The sequence below is a fragment of the Pongo abelii genome, chromosome 6 (genome assembly GCF_028885655.2).
Source record: "Pongo abelii isolate AG06213 chromosome 6, NHGRI_mPonAbe1-v2.0_pri, whole genome shotgun sequence".
NCBI lineage: Eukaryota > Metazoa > Chordata > Mammalia > Primates > Hominidae > Pongo > Pongo abelii.
Genome location: NC_071991.2, coordinates 47,374,438 through 47,386,997, shown reverse-complemented (window position 1 = coordinate 47,386,997; position 12,560 = coordinate 47,374,438). Strand labels below are relative to the sequence as shown.

The following is a 12,560-nucleotide window of genomic DNA, read 5'->3' as shown; positions in this document are numbered from 1 at the left end:
TCTTTTTCCTATGCAATGCCTATATTTTGTGCTTATTAAAAATAGTGATAACTTCTTCCAAATATTTCCTAGCAGTTATTTATTTATTAGAGACTAGATCTCGCTATGTTGCCCAGGCTGGAATGCAGTGGCATGATCATAGCTCACTGTATCCTCAAACTGCTGGCCTCAAGTGATCCTCCTGCCTCAGCCTCCCAAGTACCTGGGACTGCAGTTATGTGCCACCATGCCCGTCTTTCTATTAGTTGATTTTTTGTTACTATACTTTTGATTCTTTCTTTGCTGATTAGCTTATTGAACTTTCTTATTATTTTAACATTTACTGATTGACTTTTTTTAAGCTATTTTCTTGATAACTTGTCATTATAAACTTATTGTCTTTTTTCCTTCCCATGTTAGTGTGCGATTTCTTTTCTCACGTCAGTACCCCAGTGAGAATTTATGACCATTCTTAAATAAGCATGCTGACTTATTTTTCTCTTTTTTTGACTTTACCAAGAATGCCTAGTCCATCATTGTGAAATTTTATATTGGCTCTTAGTTAGCTCATGTCTGGTCTTTCAAAGTGTTTTAGCGAAAGGAACATTGAACAAATTATAGGTACTGAGGAGGCTTACAGTCAAGACATTTCCTTGACTTTGTTCAACTCAGCTCTTTCCCTTTTACTTATTCTGTAACTGTAGATTCCATTGGATATTTGAGAAATGCTCAACTAATAATATTACTGGAAATTCTAACAATAATTGAATTTCTGAAATTCATGATTTTGAGTTAGATTTTTTATTTTATTTAGGATTTGTGTATTACTGTTTATAAATTGACATGCAATTTTTTTGTCCTCTGTGTGTTATTCTGTTAGAATTGGTATGAGGATTATGCTAGCTTTCTACTATAAATAAGGAAGCTTTATATTTGTTTATAAGCTCAAAAAGAATCTTAATAGCTAAGCAATAATTGTAACCATCCAATGGGTTTTTCTTGCCCACTGAACAGGTAGAGCTGATTTATCAAGCCAGGGGAATTGCAGTAAAGTTGTCCACACCAAGAGCCCGCTGAATGAGAGACCAGAGTTTTATTATTGTTCAAATCAGCCTCCCTGAAAATTTGGAAGCTAGGATTTTCAAGGATAGTTTGGGGAGAGAGAGGAGCTGGACAGACAATGGGTGCTTGCTGCTGATTGGTTGGGTGTATAATCACAGGAGTGTGGGAAATGGTCCTCCTGTGTGCTGAGTCACTTCTGGGTGGTGCCGCAGGAGCCATGGGTGGGTCCAGGTGGAGCCACTGGTCATCAGACATACAAAAAACCTGAAAAGATACCTCAAAAGGCCAATCTTAGGTTCTGTAATAGTGATGTTATCTGCAGGAGTAATTGGGAAAGTTGCGTATCTTGTGACCTTCGGAATAACGGCTTGTAATTGTTTATGTCTACACCTTAGCAGAATTTGGGCTTCTCTCATCCTTCTAGCCTGGTGGCCTTTCCTTAGCTTTAAAAAGGCAGTTGAGCTTTGAGGAAGGGCTACTATGATTTAAACTATAAACTAAATGTCTCCCAAAGTTAGCTTGGCCCAAGCCTGGGAATACATTAGGTAAGTTTGAAGGCTAAAGGCAAATGGAGGTGGCCTTAGATCAGATTTCTTTTACTACCATAATTTTCTCACTCTTATAATTTTTGCAAAGGTGATTTCATTGTCTTTTCTTTAATATCTGAACAAACAGACTTGGGGAATGGCTCACTTGGGGCCAGCAGCTCTTGTGCTTAACAGCTTTATCTTTTTCTTCCATGATCATTGCTCAATTCAGATTTTTTTTCCTCTTCTTGTTTTAATTTGGTTACTCGTTTTTCCTAAAAGGTCATTACTATCAATGAAATTTTCAGAACTTTGGCTTATAATTATACGTAACATTCCCCAGAGCTTAAAACAAACAAACAAAAAACCCTCTGGTATTTGTAGTTATATTCTTTCTCGTTCCAGATGTTTCCTATTCATGTTTTCTTTATTTTGATGTTGATCTGAATTTCAGAGATTTGCTTTGATGACTGACATTTTGAAAGAACCAGTATGTATTCATTGCTTGCAATTTTTTTCTTTTCTAATTAATTAAAATGTCCTACTTTTATCTTTATTAGTTCTCACCTGTTCTTCTTGTTTGTTTTTCTTGATTTTAAAACTTCTTCCTTATAATTTTAGGCTATATATTTTCATCCTTACTTTATAACTGCACACCAAAAGTGACCAAGGCAGGTCTCAATTGATAAGAGGTTTATTTTGCCAACGTTGAGGACACACCCAGGAAAAAGAAACACAAATCACGGTAGAATCTGTGTCCTGTGCTTCTTCCAAAGAGGGTTTTGAGAACTTTAATATTTAATAGCAAAGGGTGAGCAGAAAAAGAAAGAAGAAAGAAAAAAAAATGGGGCCGAGTAGGCAAGGAGGCAAGTGGTCATATTCTTTTGAGGCTCGGATTAGCACTCAGTGAATCTACATTTTATATGTGAAAAGAAAGGTATGGGGAAATAGCCAATTTTGCATTCATCTCCTGCTCAGTAGATCTACGTTTTATGAGATAAAGAAAGCATGTGAAGGTACTGCTGTCTGTTTGGGAACAAAAGGAAGGCAGTTTTTGCGTGACTCAGCTCCCAAGCTTAACTTTCCCTTTAGCATAGTGAGTTTGGGGTCCTGTGATTTTATTTCCCTCTCACATAATTGTTAGCGCTTAGGGAACGTGTCTGAGCAGGCGGCACCAAAGTATGTGAGTGGTGGCGAATCTGTATGGGTCTGCACCAACCTCGCTCAATTCTTGCCTCCTCAGAAGAAAGAATTCCACTGAGGGGCATAAGGTAGAGTGAGAGACCAAGGCAAGTTTTAGAGCAGGAGTGAAAGTTTATTAAAAAGTTCTAGAGTAGGAAGGAAAGTAAAGTACACTTAGAAGAGGGCCAGGTGGGCGACATGAAAGATCAAGGGCATGGTTTGAGCTTTGACTTAGGGTTTTACATGTTGGCATACTTCTGGGGTCTAGTGTTGCTTCTCCCCTGGTTCTTCCCTTGGGGTGGGCTGTCCGCATGCGCAGTGGCCTGCCAGCACTTGGGAGGGGCCGCATGTGCAGTGTGTTTGCTGGAGTTGTACGCATGCTCCCTTGAGGCGTTTTTTAAAAATGCCAGCATTTTGCCTCTTAGTGCGCATGCTTGAGCCCACTCACCCAGTTCCTGAGATCGTATCAGGAAGTTGCTGATCTTCAGTTTCAGGTTTTTTCCATCTATTGGGAGAGCGCTTTTCCCTGGTGCTGGCTGCAACCAATTATTCTTTTAGAGAGACAGCTTAATAATTGTCTGACCATCACCTGATGGTCGCCTGCCATTCCTGGTGGGGGGCGGGGAGGAGGGCCGTCTTCTGCCCTGCTCATGTCAGCCTGATTACCAACAGTAACATAATGAATACATCTAAGGCTATGCATCTTTCTCTTGATACAGGCTTACCTGCACATTGCTGGATGGCAAAACGAAAGCCTCTCCAAAAGTCTGACTTTGCTTGGAGGCCCTTTAAGCTCAGGTGGGGAAACAATAGCATTAGTAGTTGGAAGAAGGCTCACTACACTTTGGAAATAGCAGTCATTCTCTCCAACCTGGATTCTGCCTGTGCACAGTTTGGTAGCTCCGTGTTCAGTTTCTGGATTTAGACTGCCCAGACTGGTGTCTTGGCTTTGGCACCTACTAACAGAATAAACTACTGGAGGCACAGGGGTACTGGAAGCAGTTCTGGATAAACTACTGGAGGGACAGGGGTACTGGAAACAGTTGTCCCTCCCTCCTGCAAACTGGCAGGGCTGCCCCCTTACTCGGATGAAGCCACCACCGTTCAGGGCAGGGCATCCTGTGAGGTGGACTTCTCCCAGAGCCCCCGGCAGGAAGTGAGGCTTCCCTCTGTACTAACCTGCTCTAGGACTTTAGACCAGAGAGAGGAAGTCAGGATCTGCATGTTTCACTGCTTTCCTTTCTTTCCTTCACTTTCTTCTTCCTTCTATTCCAGAGACCAGTGTGCATATTTTTTTTTCATTTTACTGAGACTTGCTTACATCAGGCCTTCTCCCTTCTCAAACCAGGGCTTTTGTATTGGCCAAGATATGGGGAATCAAAATGATTTGTGGCTAGGAAAAACAAATCAGGAAATATTTAAAAACTACTGTACTCATGAGCACAGAAACATAGAGTACCATTTCTCTGAAAAATACTTACCATTTTTTGAATTCAGAGACATCATCAATTGTGAAATGCATCACCAGCTTTATTTCAGCTTCTTGGGGAAAAAATTCTATTACATTAACTGAATAACTGATGAACTAATTAACAATGACATAAATGTACAGTTATAAGCCGCTTTTGTTTCTCAATCAAGGTTTAAGTCTATGATTTTTAAATTTTCATTAATAGCCCAAAGTTTCTTTGGAAAAATTTTGGCCATAGCAATTAATTATGTAGCATACTATAAAGATAATGTGTTTTTTACAATCCAGGTTCTTGAACTCAAAAAATTTAGCACATTTAGGCTTACCAGTAAAATGTAAGTTGTATCAAATAATATTAGGGTTACTATCTGTATTTTTTCTTTGATTACCTAATGTTAGATGACGAGTTAGTGGGTGCAGCGCACCAGCATGGCACATGTATACATATGTAACTAACCTGCACATAGTGCACATGTACCCTAAAACCTAAAGTATAATAATAATAAATAAATAAATTAATTAATTTAAAAAAAAGAAAGAAAAAAAGGTTTCTTTTGCTTTCTTTGCTAAAGTGAAAGATCTCTAATGGTTAAATAGTTTGTATTGAAAATCAAGCAGTAACTTTTGACAGATTGAAGTTCATTTCCTAAGTGATTCATCTCCATGCATGACTAGGTCGCTCTAACACTTGGGGGCACTGAAATGTGTCTGCTAAATTTGGAAATACCTAGCGATGACCAAAGTAAAGATAAAAGCAGGAGCTGACCAGCTACTAGAAAGGCTGACGTGGGAGGATCGCATGAGCCTGAGGGGTTGAGGCTGCAGTGAGCTGAGATAGCACCTCTGCACTCCAGCCTGGACAACAGAGTGAGACCCTGTCTCAAAAAAAAAAAAAAAAAGTCATAATTCCAAAAGGTAGTTTTTGAAAATTACTAATTATAAATTTTTGGCAAGACTGATAAAGACAATAAAGAGAGAAGGCACAGTTTACTGACATTGGGAAGGAAAGAGGAACATTAACACAGGATCCACAGGGATCAAAAAGGTGATAAGAAAACAATGAAATCCCAGCACTTTGGAAGGCCGAGGTGGACGGATCACGTGAGGCCAGGAGTTCAAGACCAGCCCGGCCAACGTGGTGAAACCCCATCTTTACTAAAAATACAAAAATTAGCTGGGTGTGGTGGCATATGCCTGTAATCCCAGCTACTTGGGAGGCTGAGGCAGGAGAATCACTTGAACCTGGGAGGCGGAGGTTACACTAAGCCAAAATCATGCCACTGCACTCCAGCTTGGGTGACAGAGTGAGACTCTGTCTCAAAAAAAAGAAAAGAAAAGACAGGAAAATTACGGACTAGTAACTGTCATGAACATAGATGGAAAAATTCCTAACAAAAATATTACAAAATCAAATGCAGAAATATAGAAAAAGGATAATTCATTACAGCCAAGTGATTTTTATCTCAGGAATGTGAAGTTGGTTTGACATTTGAAAATCAATCAGTATAATTCATCATCTTAACAGAATAAAGGAGAAAAACCATATGACCATCTCAATACATACAGAAAAAGCATTAAGCATCTATTTATGACAATACCTCTCAACTAATCAGACCTAGAAGGAAGCTTTTTCAGTCCGATTATTGGAAACAAAAAACTGCAGCTAACATAATTAATGGTTCAAGATTGAATGTTTTTTTCCCTAAATTCAGAAACAAGGCAAAGTTATCCACTCTCACTACTTCTATTTAATATGGTACTGGAAGTCCTAGCTAGTATAGTAAGGCATACAAGTAAAACAAAAGTCATACAGAAGAAAGAAATAGTTAATCTAGTTTTATTCTTCGATGACATGATTGTCTATGTTGGCAATTCTAAATCAATCTATACGAATTCTGGAAGCTCACAGGATAAAAAATCAATCTGCGGAATTAATTTATTTCTGTATACTAGCAACCAACAGTTGGAAAATCAAATGTAAAAACCAATACCATTTATAATACAGTAAACAATTTAATATACTTACAAATAACATGTAAAACCTCCACACCGAAAACAACAAAATATTGCAGAAAGAAACTAAAGAACACCTGACCCATGCATCTTTCTGTCCTTATGCCATAGCACAGTCCATTAATAATTTTATAATTTTACAATAAAATTTAAAATCAGATAGCTGGAGTCCTCTAACTTTCTTCTTCTTTTGCAAGATTATTTTGGCTATTCCAGGTTTTTATATTTCCTTTAAATATTAAAATCAATTTGTTAATTTCTACCAAAATGCTGGAATTTTGAACAGGATAACATTGGTTCCATTAATCACTTTGGGAAGGATTAATATTTTAAAAATATTGAGTTTTTCAATATATTAACATTGTCTATTTTTGAAATAATTTAAGTCTTCTTTAATTTCTGTCTGCAACATTTTGTTGTTTTCAGTGTAGAGGGTCCATTTTTTTGTTCTTTTGTTCTATATTGTAATTCCTTCTCCAAAAAATCCTTCATATATTTACCCATTTGATCAATTCCTCTGAATATAACCAATCGCCCAGCACTGTTGCCATGCCTGCTCCCCTACACAGATAGCTTCATTATGCTATCTGGGCTCTGACAGGCATGCTAGGGTTTTCCCACAGATGGATATCCTCTTTTCCTTGCTTGGGCTTTGACTTTACTCCAGGCCTACCTTCTGCATAGATGTCTCTCACTCTGCTTTGGCCCTTACATTTCATGCCTGGGTTTGCAAACATGTGAATGTCTACCTCCCTGTGTTGGGTTCTGACTCCTAACACTGGGTAGTCTTCAGTCAACACAGACACACACACACACACATGGATGCTAGATCCTCCCTGGATTCTGAAGATACTCCACTGAATGTGTTAAAGAGGGAATTGTTTTGGAAATGGAAAGGAAGGTAAGCGGAAGAGGATGAAAAGGATGAGTAAGATGGACTTTTAATTTTTTTAGGGCTGGACATGGTGGCTCACACCTGTAATCCCAGCAATTTAGGAGGCTGATGCAAGCAGATCACTTTAACTCAGGAGTTTGAGACTAGCCTGGGTGACATGACAAAACCCCATCTCTACCAAAAATACAAAAAACTAGCCAGGCATAGTGGCATGCACCTGTGTTCTCAGCTCAAAACCCCGTCTCTACCAAAAATACAAAAAACTAGCCAGGCATGGTGGCATGCACCTGTGTTTCCAGCTACTCGGGAGGCCGAGGTGGGAGGATCCCTGGAGCTGGGCAGGTGGAGGTTGCAGTGAGCTGAGACCGCACCACTGTACTCCAGTCTGGGCAAGGAAGTGAGACTCCCATCTCAAAAAAATATGTATATATATTTTTAGTATTACTGAAATTTTATTATTCTGTTATTTTTTCTTACTTTTTTTTTTAGCAAATACTTTATTTTTTAATCTTTGTGGGAGATGGACTTCTAAAAAAATGGTGTTAAGATAACTAAATAGCTATTTGGAAAGAGAAAAAAAATTGATCTCTCTGCCTACTGTGTACTAGCATTAAGTTCCAAATGAATTAGTAATTTAAATTGGAAAAATAAAGTCATATAAATAGTAGAAGAAAATGTGAATGAATTTCTCTATACACCAGGAATGTGGAATAATTTCCTACTTATTACTCAAAATCCAAAAGCAACTTTTACATGGCAAGTAAACTAAAAAGACAAATGACCAATGGGAGAAAATACTGCCAGTTATATCACTTCATAAAGAGCTTCTAGAAATAGAAATAAAAAGTTTCAACAAACTTTTAGAAGAAAAAGGAAAAACAGTGCAAATAGCCCATAAGTGTGAGAAAAGATAATTAACTTCACTTAGAGTAAGAGACATACAATTTAAAATTTCACCAAGATATTATTTCTCACATATCAGATTGGCAAAAATGCAAAAGTTTGAAAATAATATTGTTGGCCCGGCTGAGAGAAAGTAACATTCTCATTTCCTATTGGTGGTAGCTAGCAAAATTACACATGCATTTACTTTTAACTCAGCTGTCCCACTTTTAGTATTTTAAAAAACTAGTGAAAATATGAAAATACTTATGCCTTAGATTATTTATTGCAACACTATTTGTAATAGCAAAAGATTAAACCAGCCAAATGTCTAATAGTAGAAGAATAAGCTGTAGAAGATCTGCACGACGGAGGACTATGCAGCATGAAGAAGATACTAAAGATCACCATAGGCACTAGAAAATGTGGCTAGGATAGTTTACTAGATGGAAAAGGCATACTAGAGAGAAGTGTGTAAACTATGCTGCCTTCTGAGACAGGGGAAGGTGCAAAATACTTACATCTGCATTTGTTTATATTCAAACACGAATGGAAAAAGCCAGTTGTGATGGCTCACACCTTTAATTCCAGCACTCTGGGAGGCTGCAGTGGGTGGATCACTTGAGCTTAGGAGTTAGAGACCAGCCTGGGCAACATGGAGAAACCCTGTCTCTACAAAAAATACAAAAATTAGCCAGGTATGGCGGCGAATGCCTGTATTCCCAGCTACCAGGGAGGCTGAGGTGGGAGGATCACCTGATCCTGAGGGGTTAAGGCTGCAGTGAGCTGTGATAGCGCCACTCCACTCCAGTCAGGGTGACAGAGTGAGACCCTGTCTCAAAATAAGAACAACAACAACAACAACAATAGAATGATAAACCTAACATGAATGATTAGGGAGAAGGAGAACACAGAATGGAAGTGATAAATGTGAAAGGTAGACTTCTTAGCATGTATCTTATGTAGTAGATTTGACACTGGAAAAATGTACATTCTTTACATAATTATAAACAAAATTAAATCTAAATAATGAAAGTCAAAATGACAGGAAAGAACCTACCTCTGTATTGAGTTGCTTGTTTTACCAAAGAGAGAATAATTATTTCAAGTGATTTTAAAAAAACAATTATTTGATAGTATACTCCTAGAATATATCCTAAGGAAAAAAATAACAAAGTAATCTTACACAGTTTTTAGTAATCATAGTGTTTATAATATTATTAAAATTGTTATTCTAAACCAACTTGGATAAGTGGGTGTGTGTATGCCTGCGCACACACATATTAGAACATAGAAAACCAGTAATGATGTTAATTATATGAATGCTGTTAGGGTTCAATATTTTCAGTGTAAGGGAAGAGATACAAATATAAAATCAAAGACATTACATCAGAACCTGTTGTCTTAAATTTGAATGGTAAAATAGTGTAAATTTTATAAATATCAAATGCATTTTCTCTTTAAAAACTTAAATATTTTCGGCCAGGTGCGGTGGCTCACGCCCGTAATCCCAGCCTTTGGGAGGCCAAGGCAGGCGGATCAGCTGAGGTTGGGAGTTCAAGACCAGCCTGACCAACATGGAGAAACCCCATCTCTACTAAAAATACAAAATTAGCCAGGCATGGTGGCGCATGCCTGTAATTCCAGCTACTTGGGAGACTGAGGCAGGAGAATCGCTTGAACCTGAGGGGGAAGGTTGCAGTGAGCCGAGATCAGGCCGTTGCACTCCAGCCTGGGCAACAAGAGTGGAACTCTGTCTCACGAAACAAAAACCAAAACAAAACAAAATAAAAACTTACATATTTTCTAAGTTTTTCCACCGAAAAGTTCTAGAAAAACTACTGACTCAGAACAGATGACCATCCCAAGTGTCTGGACTATAGTCTCTAAATCCCAACTTTAATGAAAGGAACCAGGGATCTTTGGAGAAATGGCTGATTCCAGGTCTGTGGCAGCAAATGTACAGAAGAAGCCTGAAACCTCAATCTTGAAAGTAAGGAAATCATTGAAAATCATTGAAGTCATATCAAAAGGACTCAAGAACCAACTTAAATTGGCTCCCATTTGTCTCAAAAAATGGAATAACTGAACCATCAATAACAACTATAATGAATTGAAACATATCAAACATATTTAAATCAAGTTGAGATAAAGAAGGAGGGCAGAATAAAAAAAAATCTCTAGGAAACCAGTATTTATACTGAGTGTTTGAATGAGTGAATGCCTGAATGGATGAATCACTGTGCTAAGTGCTTTATATGTGTATATGTATTACATCTATATATACACAGTATACATGCATATAGTACATATATTTATATATAACACAGACACAAGATTAAAAAAAAAAATCTTCCTAACAGTCCTGTGAGGTCATCATTATCATTGGTATTACTTTTTTAAATCATCATCATATTGATCGAAAAAGGTAAGGAGTTCAGATTACCTAGTGAAGTTTGTGCTATTTTTACTAAAGCACATAGGAACAGGGATTATGTAACCGTCCTCAGCTGTTTTGTCCTCCTCATTCATATTGGCCATTACAGAGTTCAGTACAGGAGACTGGCCTTGCTTTGTCCCCCGTGACAGCCCATGTTACCCACTGTCATGGTAATAAGAATGAATCATGGTTCTCCTCTGCCAAGACCAGTCAGGGAGCAGGTCTTTGTGTTCTCACAGCATATGCAGGTTCAGAAGGAAGCTGAATTTTCTCTAGATTCTGCTTTGCAAAGTACTTCTGTTTTCTCCTTGGGGTCTCACATGGATGTGTAGCACAAATTCTGCTTATGTAAGTCTTTTATCATGGATTTTTATTAGATTTCCACATCTTCGGAGAGTCTTTGACGTTAGAAGCTGAAAAACAAGCTTATTTTTAAACTGAAGTTAAACAGCACATTATCTCCACCAAAGTGTCTTTTATGAAAACAACACACACACACACACCCCCCCCCCCCAGAGAAAAAACAAACTGCCAACAGACCCATCATGGTCTTATGATATATTACAACAGAGGCAGTATTTCCACCAAGCAATGGCTTCCTGGTCTCCCTAAAGACCACCAGAGGAGAAAAGCCATGGTTAGGTCACAAAAGCTTGATGGGCAGTGGAATAACAAAGGCTATAGCTTCTTCAGGTAAGGAGCATTCCAGAGAAACAGCATGACTCAGACCCAGGAGCTATAATTTTGGCTTTACCTCTCACTGTCTACAGACCTTGCAGGCCACTGAATTGTTTGTAATTCAGTTGCCTCATCTAAAAGTTTTAAAACAGAAAAAGATACTTCTTGTTTTTCCTGTGCATTGATTATTATAATTCTACGAGTAAACACATTATTTTTCAAATGATTGCATTTGGAAGATCAATAAAAGACCCCAAGGATTTGGTGGTCATAAAACTATTTAGTATTTGACCTTTCTAAATCTTACATATAAAATAATACCTAGCTCAAATGAGATCATGTATTCGAAACACATAACATGTAATCAAAGAGTAAACACATTGGCACTCAGTAAACATTTCCTTTATAACTGTTAATATTGTGAGACAGAGCATGATGTAATAATTTTTTAACAGCACATGATTTAGAGACAGACAAGCCTGGGTTGAAATGCTGCCCACATTTGACCTTGGAACAATAATAAACCTCACTATTTAAACATTTTAAAAATGAGGAAAATAGTTCTATTGTAATGAGTAGATTACGCATAGCACCAGATACAATGGCTGACACATAGTAAGTACTCAAGAAATAGTGGCTTCTATCTACCTAAATAAATATCCATTCACCTATGCGACCTGTGTTTATATCTTACATTGTAGCTTACATGTTTTGTGACGCTTGCTGCTCTGGGACCAAATAACTGAAAATATTGACCCACTGAGTTCACGGAACTTCATCCAATGTTTCTTTTCCAAAGAAACTTTGCTATTACCTTTTTCCAAAGTAACTTTGGTAGAGTGCTTGCTATTAGTAATATTTGTGGGTAATTATTAACATTTTCATCTTTGCCTCTTTGCACCACTATATAACAAAGAGTTATATAGCTCTTTGCTATATAACTGTATGTTTTATTTTTTACTTGTGGTGATAATTTGGCTTGGCATCTTTGGAGTTAATTGTGTTGCTATTACTATTACTGATACTACCATTGAGAAAAAACACTTTGGAGTTAATTGTGTTGCTATTACTATTACTGATACTACCATTGAGAAAAAACACTTTGGAGTTTTTGGTGTCCTAACTGTCTGAAATCAATTTATAAAGCTAGGACCAAGCCCTATCATAAGCACAAAGTAACTGTTACTGTTCTCTTTCCCCTCTAACTTAATTTGGTTGTTAAGGAAAGATATGTAGTGTGATTTAAGCCTAAGGGTTATTATCAGAATATAGGAGGAATCTTACTCCAGTCAGTGTAACAGTCTGTCACAGTTGCTTGGTTATATCTGAAGTCTACTTAAATGGATACATATTGCTGTACTGCATAATGTGCTTGATTTAAGAACATTTCCACAGAAGGCTTTCTGTATGGACCTATTCTTTTCTTTCCTT

General features: G+C 37.6%; 1 long non-coding RNA gene across 1 annotated transcript in view; it reads left to right on the top strand.

Annotated features, from left to right (window-relative positions):
• LOC129060331 (uncharacterized) overlaps positions 1–10,203 on the top strand; it is a 52,769-nt gene extending 42,566 nt beyond the window's left edge. Inside the window, exon 3 of the long non-coding RNA XR_008526941.1 lies at positions 9,498–10,203. This is a non-coding gene — a long non-coding RNA (uncharacterized LOC129060331). The remainder of the gene's footprint in view (positions 1–9,497) is intronic.
• Positions 10,204–12,560: the final 2,357 nt, after the last annotated feature.